General features: G+C 35.4%; 1 pseudogene; it reads right to left on the reverse strand.

The window, feature by feature from the left end:
- Positions 1 to 408: 408 nt before the first annotated feature.
- LOC110202578 (RING finger protein 141 pseudogene) lies at positions 409 to 1130 on the reverse strand (annotated as a pseudogene).
- Between the last annotated feature and the right edge of the window lie 15233 nt (positions 1131 to 16363).

The following is a 16363-nucleotide window of genomic DNA, read 5'->3' on the forward strand; positions in this document are numbered from 1 at the left end:
TGTTTTCAGTTGTTTCAAACTGGGTTCAGTTTGTGTGTCAGAAAGCTATGACTGCCAAACACTCATGATTGATCAGAACCAAACATGCCTACTCTAACCCAGTTTTCAGAAATTTCTCCAAATGATGCTTCTCTAACCAGCAGCCAAAGCATTCTCAGTGAACACTCTGAATCTATTGGGATACCTACCAATGTAAGACTGGCTCTTTTACAAAAATTTAAAACAGTAATTTAGATTTTAATTAAAAGAAAACAAAGATTCATGAAATTTATCAAAAGGAATATAATAAATGGTGGGGAAAAGTGTCAAAAATAGAGATGGGGTGAAGGGAGGAATCAATTTTCATGTATTCATGACTTTGATACCCCTATACTCTACTCCATCCCCAAATGGGATTTGCAGTCCAAGTTACCAAGAAAAGTCCCCAATTTTGTGGCATGTGGGCTGGCCTGCCTCATCAGCCATATTAAGTATATAGTTAGCCATGTTGTCTTCTGTAGGTGCATCAGATACAACCCAAGAATCATTGACCCCACTCATCTGTAGGCAGCAGATAGGACAGTTCCTGTGTTGATCCCTCCATTTATCAATGCACTTCTGACAAAAACTGTGGGTACACGGCAGAATGAGGTCAGCTGGCCCATCCATGCAAATACAACATTCCTTCACATCCGTCAGCTGCTTCACTCTTCCCATCCAAATGCTGGCTCACAGGAAGACACAGATGACAAGCTTTTGGCAGTTCCTTCGGAAGTAGCAGGGCCTTGTGCCAGCACCCCTGCTGCTTGACTTGTGATACCTTCATAAAGCTGGATAAACTGCTATAAATTCATGATTCTTGAATCTTTTACAATTGCACAGCTTTTGTTAATCTTGGTACATACCACTCCTACAAGCACCTTCCAAAAGGCAGAGGAATCTGATCCTGGCTGTGCCTCAAAGATAAGATACTTTGCTTGTCCAGAAGCCTCTTTTGCAGTTACATTATTCAGCTCAGCTACTCTCCCCAGAAATTCCTGATAGGTAAGAGAACCACTTTCTCAAAACATAGAGATGTGTTTGGTTACTTTTTCAGGCAATTTGTTTATCGTCATTTATGTCTGATTAGAAATTTGCTGTCCAATGGCGAATGCAATTCAAAACCAAGTAAGACTGCGATTTCATTTGCATATGGCACTTCTGGACTAAAGCAGTGTAGCAATGATGAGGATTGGGGTTGCTAGAATCCCCAAAATATCAGGGCACAGGGAAGCATCCACTTGGAATGAATTATTTCACTCAAACTTTCTTCCAGTCAGGTGGCAAAGTTTATACTAATGCCAATAGAAGTGGGCAGGGTTCCTGTATATTTGGGAAAGTAGGCCTTTACTAGAGCAACTGTCTGTAAATTTTTTTTCTTAGGTTTTTTTTTTTGCTTGTTTGTTTGTTTTCCTTCCAATCCTGGCTGCTTTGGTTTTGTTTGTGTAAAAACTTTAAAGTTTAATTTAATCAAAATTTTACATCATGTAATACATTCTATCTCTTGTTTGGTCATAAATTCTCCCCTTATTCATAGACCTGATAGGTAAAATATTATATACTACCTTAATTTGCTTGTGACATCAAACTTTATGTCTAAATCATGTACCCATTTTGACATTATCTTGGTATACTGTGTGAGAAACTATACCTAGTTTCTGTCAAACTGCTTTCCACCTTTCCCAGAAAATTTGGCAAATAGTGGATTCTTGTCTCAAATCTTGGAGCTTTGGGTTTTTTAAACACTAGATTCACTATAGTATAATGAATGCCTAATCTATTCCACTTATGATGTGCAAAAAGTTCAAGAGATAGTTTCTGGCCAATTTATCATTTTGTTAATCATTGCTAATATATAATTGAAAACAGGGTCAGTGGCACTCTTAAACATCAAAAACCCCTCATTGAATCCATTCAACACTTACATACCCTTGGAAAAGTGGGTGTTCCTGACAGTGTCAATGAACTCTCATTGATTAACAATTAATGAGAGAATTAATATGATAGTTACAGGTGGGCTTATTTTAATGAGAGCCTCGGGGAATATGACTCTGATCACTCAATCTTGCACAAAAAGATTTATCTCTTATCCAGACTACTCCAGCCTAGGATTATTTAGAAAAAAGGGGGTCCAGAGGTTGGAGCCCAGATACTGGACTGAAAGCAAGGAATCCCTCGGGCTCTCCCACATATTTCTTCAAATACCTCTAAAAACTGATTCTAAACAAATTCTAGAGTGGCAGAACCCACAAAGAGACAGAGTGAGGCAGATTTCCAGCCCAAGACAGCCTGGAAGTTAAACAGGAAAAGTCTGTCACACTGGACTGAAAAGGAGTGTCCAGCTCACAGGGTGCAGCACAGACCTGACCTAAGCAAAGCTGAAAGAGGCCTTGGGATACTGAATCACCATCAGCAGTGTCAATTTCCAGTCTTCTCAGCCCATAGATGACAGAGACAACTTAGAAAGTCAGCAGGAGGGGCCTGTTGGAACTAGGTGAGAGAGAAGCTCACTAGAGCCCAGGGCTGCAAAGCATGCAAATACAGCCCCTGCACCAGCAAACTAGGGACAGACCTTGGGAGTGACTGAATCAACAGTAGTAGCAGTGGCAGCAGCGGCAGCAGCAGTGCTGCTCCTGAAGCTATTAGCCCACATGCTGAATATTTGAAAGTCACCTATTTTGACCTCTGGTAGCCAAGTTGGTGGAGTAAGCAGTAAGTTGCCCTCACCCTCCCTTATTGACCTTGAAAAACCCAGAGAATATTGCCACAGGAAAAATACTGAAATTGTAGAGTCAACAGAAAGACTAGATAAAACATCTTTTAGCATATGAGGCTAGGGGGATTAACAGGAAAGGTCCGTCTTGCCGTGGCTGAAGGGAAACAGTACAGGAAGGGAGGAGTCGCAGCAAGCCAGTAGCTAGCCCCACCTCAGGAAATCAGTAGCCAGGCCCCTAGCCCCCAGTTTAAGAAGCCTGGGATAGTGCCACCTGTGCCCCAGAAGAAGAGATCAACTTTAAAAACTAGAGAAGGGGCAAATAACATGATCAAAAAGCAACATGGAATAACAATGACCAGAGAGAAGTAACTTGGTGACAGAGAAGATCAAAATGCAAATTAAGGAGAGGACAACATTGTCAATGTGCCAAAATCTTAAACCTTAGAGGGGAATATGAATTGGTCTCAAGCCCAAGAAGCCTTCTTGGAAGAGCTCCACAAGGATTTTAAAAGTCAAATAGAGGAAGTAGAAGAAAAATTGAACAATTCCTTTAAAAATACAGTTGACAAAAGGGAAAAAAAAGTACAATGAAGAAAACAACTTCCTAAAAAGTAAAATAAGCCAAATGGAAAAGGGGATAAAAAAAAGCTAACTGAAGAAAACAATTCATTAAAAATAGAATTGGGCAATTGGAAGCTAATGACTCTATGAGATGTCAAGAATCAGTAAAATAAAATCAAAAGAATTGAAAAATAGATGAAATTGTAAAGCATCTCTCTGGAAAAATAACTGACCTGGAAAATAGGTCCAGGAGACATAACTTTAGAATTATTGATCTACCTGAAAGCCATGATCCAAAAATAGAGTCTGGACAGCATCTTTCAGGAGATCATCAAGGAAAACTACCCTGAGGCTCTAGAACTAGAAGGTAAAATAGTCATTGAAAGAATACATCAATTACCTCCTGAAAGAGATCCCAAATTGAAAACACCAAGGAATATTGTATCCAAATTCCAGAATTATCAGATGAAGGAGAAAATACTGCAAGCTGTCAGAAGGAAACAATTCAAATATCATGGAACCACAGTCAGGATCATGCAAGACCTTGCAGCCTCTACATTAAAAGATTGGAGGGGTTGGAATATGATATTTTGTAAGGCAAAGGAGCTTGGATTACAACCAAGGACCAACTACCCAGCAAAACTCACCATAATCTTTCAGGGGAGGAAATTAACATTCAATGAAGTGGGGGACTTGCAAACTCTCTTGATGAAAAGACCAGAGCTGAACAAAAAAAAATATCTTCAAATGCAAGAATCAAGAGAGGCATGAAAAGGTAAACTGGAAAGAAAAAAAAACATTTTATTTGATAAGGGCAACTTGTTTAGATCCCTACATGGGAAGATGATACTTATAACTATTGAGAACTGTATCTTTATTATGACATTTATAAGGGATATACATAAACAGAAGGGGTGCATTTAAGTTAACTTGCACATGATGATAAAAAAAAACTAACGAAGTGGTGAAAAAGAACTGTAATGGGAGAAGAGGAAAGGAGAAGTCAGAAAAGGGTAAATAGTATCAAATGAAAAGGCAGAAAGACATATTACAGTAGAGGAAAAGAAGGGAGGGAGATGAGAAATGTTTGAACTTTTCTCTCATTGGATTTGGCTCAAGGAGGGAATAACATGCTCAGTTAGGCATAGAAATCTAACTTGCCATATACACAGTAGGAGGGGAAATGGCAAAGAAAAGAGAAGGGGGGATAGAAGGGAGGGAAGAAGTACTAAGGGGAAAAGGAAAGGAAGGGATGACAGAAGGGAGGATAGATTGAGGGAGGCGGTGGTCAAAAGCAAAATTCTAGTGAGGAGGGAAGGTGAGAAAAGGAGAAAGAAGAGCATAAATGGGAGAGGGGGAATTAGAATGGAGAGAAACACACAGATAGTAATCATAAGTATAAATGTGAATGGGATGAACTTTCCCATAAAACAGAAGCAAATAGCAGAACGGATTAAAAGCCATAATCGTACAATATGTTTACAAGAAACATTTGAAACAGAATAATAAACACAAGGTAAATGTAAAAGCCTGGAGTGGAATACATTATGCTTCAGCTGAAGTAAAAAAAAAAAGCAGAGGTAGCAATTCTGATCTCAGAAAGAACAACAGGAAAAATGGATCTTATTAAAAGAGATAAGGAAGGAAATTACATCCTCCTAAAAGGCACATAGACAAGGAAGTAATATGATTACTAAATTTATATGCACCAAGTGATATAGCATCCAAAATCTTAGCCAAGAAGTTAAGGGAGTTACAGGAAAAAATAGACAGCAAAACTGTACTAGTAGGGGACCTCAACCTCCCTTTCTCAGAACTAGATAAATCTAACAAAAAAAAAATAAAAACGAAGAAGCCCAGGAAGTCAATAGAATTTTAGAAAAGTTAGATATAATAGACTGCTGAAGAAAATTGAATGAAGATGGAAAGGAAAATACTTTTTTTTCCCCCAGCAGTACATGGAACTTATACGAAAAGTGACCATGTACTAGGTCATGATCCACAATCTAATGCAGACAGGCAGAAAAATTAAATGCATCCTTTTCAGATCATGACGCAATAAAACAATTATATGTAATAAAGGATCATGGAAAGATAGACTAAAATTAATTGAAAACTAAATAATCTAATCCTAAAGAATGAGTGGGTCAAACAACAAATCATAGAAACAATCAATAATTTCTTCCCATAGAATGACAATAATGAGACAACATACCAAAACTTATGGGATGCAACCAAAGCAGTTCTTAGGGGAAGCTTTATATCTCTAAATGCTTACATGAATAAAATAGAGAAAGAAGAAATCAACGAATTGGGCATGCAACTAAAAAGCTAGAAAAAAAACAAATTAAAAATCTCCAATTAACTACCAAACTAGAAATACTGAAAACCAAAGGAGAGATGAATAAAATTGAAATTAAGTAAATTATATAAATAAATAAATTATATAAATAAATAAAATGAAGAGCTAGTTTTATGAAACAAATACAATAAAACAGATGAACCTTTGGTTAATTTGATTTAAAAAAAAAGAAAAAAAGAAAACCAAACTACTAGTATCAAAAATGAAAGTATGAATTCACCACCAATGAAGTGGATATTAAAACAATAATTAGAAATTATTTTGCACAACTGTATGCCAATAAATTTGACAATGTTAGTGAAATGGATGAATATTTACAAAAATATAAGTTGCCCAGATTAAGAGAAGAGGAATTAAATAATCCTATCTCAGAAAAAGAAATTGAACAAGCCATCAATGAAAAAAGTCTCCGTAGTCAGATGGATTTACAAGGGAATTGTATCAAACATTTAAAGAACAATTAATTCCAATACTATATAGACTATTTGGGAAAATAGGCTAAGAAGGAGTCTTACCGAATTCTTTTTATGATACAAATATGGTGCTGATACCCAAACTGGGAAGCCAAAACAGAGAAAGAAAATTATAGACCAATTTCCCTAAGGCATTTCCCTAAGGATTAGATGCAAACATTTTAAATTAAATATTAGCTAATAGATTACAGAAACTTATCACATGAATAATACACTATGACTAGGTAGGATTTATACCCAGAATGCAGGGTTGGTTCAATATTAGGAAAACTAGCAGCATAATTGATCATATCAACAACCAAACTAACAAAAACCACATGATTGTCTCAATAGATAAAGAAAAATCTTTTGACAAAATACAACACCCATTCCTATTAAAAACACTAGAGAACATAGGAATAAATGAAGTCTTCCTTAACATGATAAGTAACATCTACCTAAAACCTTCAGTAAGCATTATATGTAGTAGGGGTAAGCTAGAAACATTTCCAATAAGATCTGGGGTGAAACAAGGATGCCCATTATCACCATTGTTCAATATGATACTAGAAATGTTATCTTTAGCAATAAGAGGAGAAAAACAAATTGAAAGTATTAGAATAGGCAAAGGAGAAACAAATATATCACTGTTTGCAAATGATATGATGATATATTTAGAGAATCCTAGTAAAAAATAACTTGAAATAATAAACAACTTTAGCAAATTTGCAGGATATAAAATAAACCCACATAAGTCATCAGCATGTCTATACCTTACCAACAAAATTCAACAGGAAGAGATAGAAAGAGAAATTCCATTTAAAGTTATTGTAGATATTATAAATATTTAGGAGTTCATCTGCTGAAACAAACCCAGGAACTATATGAACACAATTACAAAACACTTTTCACACAAATAAAGTCAGATCTAAATTCTAGGGAAGGTGGCCTAGCTGTTCCAGATCTTAAATTGTATTATAAAGCAGCAATCATCAAAACTACTTGGTACTAATTCTAAAAAATAGAGTGATGGATCAATGGAATAGGTTGTGTACACCAGACACAGTAGTCAATGCTTATTGTAATCTACTATTTGAGAAACCCAAAGACCCCAGCTTCAGGGATAAAAACTTACTATTTGACAAAAACTGCTGGGGAAACAGGAAAAGAGTATGGAAGAAACTATGCATAATCCAACACCTTACAACATATACCAAAATTAAGTTAAAGGGTATATATGATTTACATATAAAGGCTGATACTATAAGCAAACTGGGAGAGCAAGGAATAGTTTACTTATCAGATTTATGGAGAACAGAAGAATTTGTGATTGAACAAGAGATAGAGAATATTATGAAATGCAAAATGGATAATTTTGTTTATATTAAATTGAAAAGTTTTTGCACAAAGCCAATGCAACCAAGATTGGGAGGGAAGCAGAAAACTGGGAAAGAATTTTTACAACCAGTGTCTTTGATAAGGGCCTAATTTCTAAAATATTTAGAGAATTAAGTCAAATTTATAAGAATACACATCATTCACCAATTGATAAATGGTCAAAGGATATGAACAGGTAGTTCTCAGATGAAGAAATTAAAGCTATCTATAGTCATTTGAAAAAATGCTCTAAATCACTATTGATTAGAGAAATGTAAATCAAAATGACTCTGAGGTACCACATTACACCTGTCAGATTAACTAAGGTGACAAAAGAGGAAAATGATAAATGTTGGTGATGTGGGAAAATTGGAACACTAATGCATTGTTGGTAGAGTCGTGAACTGTTCCAACCATTCTGGAGAGCAATTTGGAACTATGCCCAAAGGGTTATAAAAATATGCAACCCTTTGACCCAGCAATAGCACTTCTAGGGCTGTATCTCAAAGAAATCATAAAAATGGGAAAAGGACTCACATGTACAAAAATATTTATAGAAGCTCTTTCTGTGGTGGCAAAAAATTGGAAATTGAGGGGATGCCCATCAGTTGAGGATTAGCTGAATAAGTTGTAGTATATGAATGTAATGGAATACTCTTGTGCTATAAGAAATGATGAGCAAGCAGATTTCCAAAAATCTGGAAGGACTTGTATGGACTGATGCTGAGTGAAGTGAGCAGAACCAGAAGAACATTGTACACAGTAACAGCCACATTGTGCAATGACTAACTTTGATAGGCTTAGCTCTTCTCAACAATGCAAGGATCTAAGACGTCTCCAAAAGTCTCATGATGGAAAATGCTATCCACATCCAGAGAAAGAACTATGGAGTCAGAATGCAGATCAAAGCACACTATTTGCTCTTTCTTTTTCTTCTGTTTTGTTTTGTTTCCTCTTTCTTTTGGTTCCTCCTATTGGTTCTAATTCTTCTTACACATGACTAATGTGAAAATATATTTAATAGGAATATATATGTAAAGCCTATATGAGACTGCATGCTATCTTAGAGTGGGAGGTGGGGAGAGAGAGGAGAAAGTGTAAAACTCAAGTTTATGGAATTGAATGTGGAAAACTAAAAATGAATTAATTAAAAAAGAGAAAAAGGAAGTCCACTTCTGCTCAGTCTTGACTGAGTTGAATACAATGGGTCAAAATTAACCTTAGATTAAATTCTTTCTTAAGTTTTTTAGTTGGATGTGGCAACAACTCCAAGATTTCATCTCATTATCCAACCTGCCCTTCAGAGAACTAAGCTTTGACCTAATCTCCAAATGAGGGATGGAAAAATTTTGGATATCCTCAATATTTAGTTACTTAATAATAACTTCTCTTATTCCCCCTTTGTTTCTATTGAGAGACATAGTCTCAATGAGTCACTAACAGATATGATAAACTCATTAGCAGGGCTTCCTTATTACGATGTATATAAGGGAAAACAATGTGAGAGGAAAAGAGAGAGAGATTGAGTGATACTTTGATAAAATAAAAGCAAGCAGTGCCCTTTAGTAAAATAATCTTATGAATTAAATATACCAAGGGAAACAATAAACAACAAAAAATAATATTGTCTATTTCATAGAAGTGTCATACAGACATCTGCTTTTCTGGAAACATGTGATGCAGCAGCCTGGTTTGGGTATAGCCTCAGAGCAATTTCCAGCTGACTGGCTTCTCTGGTTCATTTCACTTGTAGTAATCTTCTCTGCTAAATAAAAATCTCCTATAAAGCTGGTCTTAACACAATTTTAAATTTACTCTGCCAATAACAAGGATAAATAATGAAAACTTGCTCGAAATTTTTGTCTTTACTATCAGAATAACAAGTTTGGAATCAAGTTTCTGCCACACTATTTTCCAGTTTTCCCAGAAGTTTTTGTCAAATATTGAGCTCTTATCCAAGAAGCTGGAGTTCTTGTAGATTACCATATTCATTGACTACTTTGTCTTGTGTACCTGAACTATTCCACTGGTCCACCACTCTACTTCTTAACCAGTATGACATGGTTTTGATCATTGCTGCTTTATAATACAGTTTAAGATCTGGAACAGCTAGGCCACCTTCCCTTGCATTTCTTTTCATTGATTCCCTTGATATTTATGACCTTTTCTTTTTCCAGATGTTATTATTTTTTCTAGCTCTATAAAATAATAATTTGGTAGTTGGATTGGTATGACACTGAATAAATTAATTTAAATAGAATTGTCATTTTTATTACGTTAGCTCAACCTACTCATGAGCAACTGATATTTTTTCAATTATTTAGATGTCTTTATTTGTGTGAAAAGTGTTTTGTAATTGTGTTCATAGTGTTGCTGGGTATGGCAGGTAGGTTTCCAAATATTTTATATTGTTTACAGATATTTTAAATGAAATTTCTCTTTCTATCTCTTGCCTCTTTTGTTAATAACTTTGTTGTTAATAACTTTGTTAATAACTTTGTTATCACCTTTGTTATGTGACTTTGTTAATAACATATAGAAATGTTGATGATTCATGTGAGTTTATTTTATATCTTGCAACTTTGCTAAAGCTGCTTATTATTTTGAATAGGTTTTTTTAGTTCTCTAGGATTCTCTAGATATGTCATCATAGCATCTGCAAACAGTATAGCTTTGCTTCCTCATTGCCTAGTCTAATTTCTTTTTCTTCTCTTATTGTTAACACTAACATTTCTAGTACCATATTGAATAATAGTGGTGATAATGGACCTCCTGATTTTACTGGAAATGATTCTAAGCTTATACCCATTACATATAATGCTTGCTAATGGCTTTAGGTAGATGCTACTTACCATTTTAAGGAAAACTCCATTTAATCTTATGCTCTCTAATGTTTTAATAGAAAGAGGTGCTGTATTTTGTCAAAAGCTTTTTCTGCATCTATGTAGATAATGATATGATGTCTGTTAGTGTTGTTACTGATTTGGCCAATTATGCTGATAGTTTTCCTAATATTGAACCATCCCTGCATTCCTGGTATAAATTCCACCTAGTCATAGTGTATTATTTCTGTGATATCTTTTTCTAATATTTAATTTATAATTTCTCATCAATATTCAGCAGTGAAATTATTCTGTAATTTTCTTTCTCTGTTTTGGTGCTTCCTGGTTTAGGTATCAGCACCAAATTTGTGTCATAAAAGGAATATTGTACAACTCCTACTTATTCTATTTTTCCAAATAGTTTAATATTGGAGCTAATTTTTTTAAATGTTCGGTAGAATTCATTTGTAAATCCAGCTAGCCCTGAAGATTTTTTTTTTAGGGAGTTTATTGATGCCTCATTCAATTTCTTTTTCTAAAATAAGATTACTTAAGTTTTTTTTTAATTTTCTCTTCTGTTAATCTGGTCAATTTTTGTAAATATTTATCCATTTCATTAAGATCTGAAAAAGATTCATTTACTTTTTTTTTCTTTTGGCATTTGATTGTGAGGCTTTTATGCCCTAATACTTGATCAATTTTTGTGTAGGTGCCATGTACTGCTGAGAAAAATATATATTCTTTGCTATCCCCCTTCAGTTTTCTTCAGAGGTCTATTGTATCTAACTTTTCTAAATCCTATTCATCTACTTAACTTCTTTCTTTTTGACTTTGTAGTTAGATTTATCTAGTTCAGAGAGGGGAAGGTTGAGGTCAACCATTAGTATAGTTTTGCTGTCTATGTCATCCTGTAACTCACTTAACTTCTCCCCCAGGAATCTGGATGCGGTACCTCTCGGTTCATATGTGTCTAATATTGATATTATTTCATAGTCTATGGTATCCCTTTTTTTAATGTAATTCAAGGATTTATCAAATCATACATACAAAACATACTGCTAATTGCATTTACAAAAGATCAATGTAAAAACACTCAAAATTTTGCAATTTTTGCGTCTTCAAATGTTTTTTTTCTAGTGGTTGAAAGGTTGTAGTTCAATATTGTGTATTTATGCCAGTGTTTAGGATATACAGAACACTGTTATCCTTAGCCTTAAGCTGAAAGAACCTCACAGGCCTGAGGTCATGTTACTAGGTAAAGCAATAGAAAGCATGTGTACATGTAAGTGAGGTCAAGAACAGGGTCAACATTAGTAGTGTTACAGTGTTTGTAACCTGGCAATACAATGATGTTTAAAAAGGTTCATATTTTAACAGGTAAAGTACATTTATTTATTTATTTAAATTAATTAATTTATTTTTAGTTTTCGACATTCACTTCCACAAGATCTTGAGTTCCACATTTTTGCCCCATCTCTCCCCTCCCCCCCACTCCAAGATGGCATGCATTCTGAACACCTCTTCCCCCTGATCTGCCTCCCTTCTATCACGCTCCCCTTCTCTTATCCCTTTCCCCTTCTATGTTCCTGTATGGCAGGATAAATTTCTATACCACCTTGCCTGTATATAGTATTTCTCAGTTGTGCGTGAAAATAATTTTTAACATTTGTTTTCAAAAGTTTGGGTTCCAAATTCTCTCTCTTCCTTCCTCTCCATCAGCTCTCCTTTAGAAGGCAAGCAACTCAATACAGGTTATACGTGTGGAGTCATGCAAAACATTTCCATAATAGCCATGTTGTGAAAAACTAACTATATTTCCATTCATCCCATCCCACCCCCCCATTCTCTCCTTTGACCCTGTTCCTCCTCAAAAGTGTTTGCTTCTGGTTATTCCTCCCCCAATCTGCCCTCCCTTCTATAATCCCCCTTTCTTATCCCGTTCCCCCCATTTTCCTGTAGGGTATCATAGATTTCCATACCTAATTGAAGGGGTATGTTATTTCCTCCTTAAGCAAAATCCAATGAGAATAAGATTCATTCATTCCCTCTCACCTCCCTCCTTTCCCCCTCCATGGTAAAAGCTTCATTTTCTTCATTGAACTTTTTAACCTGGAGAGGATTCTAGGAAGATGGTGCAGTAGGTTAGAAAATTCCAGGCTCTTCAGCTTTTTCCCACAAATGAGATAATATTATAATAATAATTATGTTCATCTCAGAGTGAACATAAAGTGGTAAAAATAAATGAGAGTTGAGGCAGAATAATGGTCCTCCTGGGACAAGCAGAGAAGATCTGAAGAAAAACTCCAGGATGAGCTTTGGTCCCCTTGAAAAGCAAACACCTCCAGGCTAGGTTCACTTTAACAACAAGTGGAAAGCCCTAGGATTAGCTCGGTTGGAATGCTGCCTTGGCCCCAGCCACAGGAAATTTTACTCCCAAGACAGAGAGGGGAGTTGGGTATCTGAGCCAGGGAAGATAGAAGAACCCCTATTGACAAAGAATGACAGACCCAGCTGGCCTGCAGAGATGCAGAAGGGGAGAGGTGAGTGCAAACATTTGGTGAGGGCAGAAGCAGTGGGGCAGGAACACCACGGGATGTGGGCACTTACAGGAGGGTGAAGGTCTTGGTTTATTTGCAGGCCAGAGGAGAGAACTGAAGGAGGATCTGAGGCCATAGGCACCATCTCCCATACACCTCCCATGGGCTGGAGATGATTACAAAAACCAAGCTGCTACAAATTTTAAAATTGCATAGGCAAAGGAGAAAGAATCCAATCCATAGAGAATTACCATGGGGATAGAGAAGGCCAGGTTTCATCTTCAGAGGAGGATATTTAAGCAAAGAAACCCTCTTTTACCCCAAAGAGTAACATCAAATGGTCACCTGTCCAAAAAGAATTCATAGAAGAACTTTAAAAAGACTTTAAAAATCAAATGAGAGAGACTGAGGGAAAAAAACACATAAAAATAATAAAATTACAAGATAAACAAGAAGATTATGAAAAGAAAGTCAACCAATTAGAAAAAGAAATCCAGAAACTTAAGAAAACCACTCCTTGAAAATCAGAATTGGGCAGGGGAAGCTAGCAAAGTTATAAGAGACCAAGAAATAATAAAATAAAATATAAAGAATGAAAAAAAAGAAGAGAATGTGAAACATCTCATAAGAAAAACAACTGATCTGGGGAATAGATCAAGTAGAGAAAACATAAAGATTATTGGATTTCCTGAAAGCTATGAGAAAAAAAAAGAATCCTGATATGATCATACAAGAAATAATTAAAGATAATTGTGCTGAAGCATCAGAAAAGGAGAAAGTAGAAATAGAAACATCCACCAATCATCATCTGAAAGAGATTCTACAAGGAAAAACCACAGGAATATCATAGATTAAAATATTGCGAGCAACAAGGGGAAAAACAATTTAAATATGATGGTGCCATAATCAGAATTGACCAGGACCTAGGAGAGGTGATACTAAAAGATGGCAGACCTTAGAACACTATATATTGAAGAGCAAAAGAACTGGGCTCCTGAACAAAAATATGATGCCTAGAAAAGCTAAGCATAATCCAGAAGGAAAAAAAATGGATATTTAATGAATTGCCAGGCTTTTGTTTTTTAAACCTGAACTTAATAGAAGATTTGACACACAAGAGTCAAAAGAAATATAAGATATATACCAAAGACTAATTACAAGGGATTCAATAAGGACAGACTGTCTACCATTTACCTATGTAAAATGTAAAACAAAAATCTAAGATTGTTGGAGTAATTGGGTACTTCACAAGAAAGACTGGGGTAGACCTGAGTATAATATGATTTTTAAAAGTAAAGCAGTTTAGGAACAGTTAAAAAGAGTAGCTATCTTATACAAATGGGTGAGAGAGGAACAGCCAAAACAGAGGAATTAGATGGGGGAGAAGAGTTGATAGCTATGGACACCTACTTTTGCTAAGGGGATAGGGAAGTGAGAGGATAAGGGAGGAATCTTTAGAGAGGAGGGTGAGAGAATTGGAGAAAGGGGGTTATGGAAGCATGTCTAGATTAATGGGAATGGGAGGATAAGGGAAGGATCCTTGGGGGGGCTAGGCTAAGTAACAGGAGGGCAAGGTAGTGGGTAGAAGCAAAGTAGAGAAGTCAGGAGGTATAGAAAATAAGAGATACGCACAAACATAAAATAAAGATCAGGGAGTAGAATTTGTTAGGGAAAAAGGAGCCGGGGTGGTAATCGAGATCTTGGACAAAAAGTTAAGGCTAAAGTAGAATCAATCAGAAGAGAAAAATGGAGAAACTACACTGCATGTCAGCCATACTTATCAATGATTTAAACGATTAGACAGTATAAGGTGGGAACATTGTGGTGTAGGAAATGATGGGTTGGTGGACTTGGAAAAATATGGAAAAACTTGGAGTTATGATCTGGGAAGGGAAAAGCCTCCGAGTTTTTGGCCAGAGCATAAAGTAATTGCTACTTACCTTCTTTCTAAGACATCAGAACCAAAGCAATGAGTCACTGGGGCTTGAGTTGAGGCAATTATTGGCCGTTCAATGACAGCAGAGTGATACTAGTTTTAAAGTGGAGTCAAGTAGCATCACTGAAAAAAACAGTAGGCTTTTAAAAGTCTGTCTTTCTGGAAGCATAATTCAAGAAATCAAAAATGAAAACCATGCAGAACAAACAGTAGTCACAGCTTCTTCAAAAAGTAATAAAATATGTTAAAATATGAAATTAATTATTTAATATAAAATATTTAAATGTATTATTTTATAAAAATTATTCAGAAAACTAGAAATCAGTAGCACAGAAACTAGGCATTGTTCCTTGCCTTAATAGATACACAACCTAGATATAAAGAATATATTACAAGAAAATTGAAGAACATGGAACATATTACTTATCAGACTTACTGATAGGTGACTTTTTTAATAAACAAGAGGTAGAGAGAGCAAAATTAGATGTAAAATGGATAAATCTGAATATATTAAATTATAAAGTTTTTGTATAAATTAAACTAATATAGCTAAGATTAGAAGGAAAGCAGAAAACTTGGGGAAAAATTATAGACAGTTTATCCAATATAGGTCTCATATCTAAACTATATAAAGAAGTCTGTCAAATCCATAAGAATACTAGTCATTCACCAATTGATAAATATTCAAAAATTATGAATAGGAAGATTTCCATTGAAGAAATCAAAATAATTTAGACTCATATAAAAATTCTCTAAATCATTATTGATTAGAGAAATGCAGATTAGAACAACCTTGAGATACCATTTTACACCCACCAGATAGGCTAAAATGATTGAAGAGTACAGCAACAAATGTTGGAGGGGATGAGGAAAAATTGGGACACTAATTCACTGTTTGTGGGATTCTAAAATGATCCAACCATTATTGAGAGCAATTTGGAATTATAGAATCATGTCCAAAGAGTTATTAAACTACCTGTACCCTTTGATCCAGCAACACTACTACTTGGTCTACTTCCTTTTTTTTTGTTTTTAGGCAATTGGGGTTAAGTGACTTGCCCAGGGTCACACAGCTAGTATGTGTCAAGTGTTTGGTTTGAGGCCAGATTTGAACTCAGGTCCTCCACTGCGCCACAAAACTGCCTCCACTTGGTCTACTTCCAAAGATGATTAGGGAAAAAGAAAAAGAACCTATATATTCTAAAGTGTTTATAGCAACTCTCTTTGTGGTGGCAAAGAACTGGATATTTCAGGGATACTCATCCATTGGGGAATGGCTGAACAAGTTGTGATATATGATTGTGATGAGCTAGTACTATGCTATAAGAAATGATGAGCTCAATGATTTTAGAAAAACATGGAAAAACTTGCACAAAATAATGAAGAGTGCAATGAACAGAACCAAGAAAACGTCATATACAGTTAAGAGCAATATTGTTTTAAGGAGGACTTTGAGAAAAAGTTATTTTGTCTATTACAAATATCCAAATTAGATATAAAGGACATATGAAGAAAGACACTATCTACATCCAGAGAAAGAACTGATAAACAGGAGTATGTATAAAATAACTGTAAACACACA

The sequence above is a fragment of the Phascolarctos cinereus genome, unplaced genomic scaffold, assembly GCF_003287225.1.
Source record: "Phascolarctos cinereus isolate Bilbo 61053 unplaced genomic scaffold, phaCin_HiC Scaffold_4;HRSCAF=312, whole genome shotgun sequence".
Taxonomy (NCBI): Eukaryota; Metazoa; Chordata; class Mammalia; order Diprotodontia; family Phascolarctidae; genus Phascolarctos; species Phascolarctos cinereus.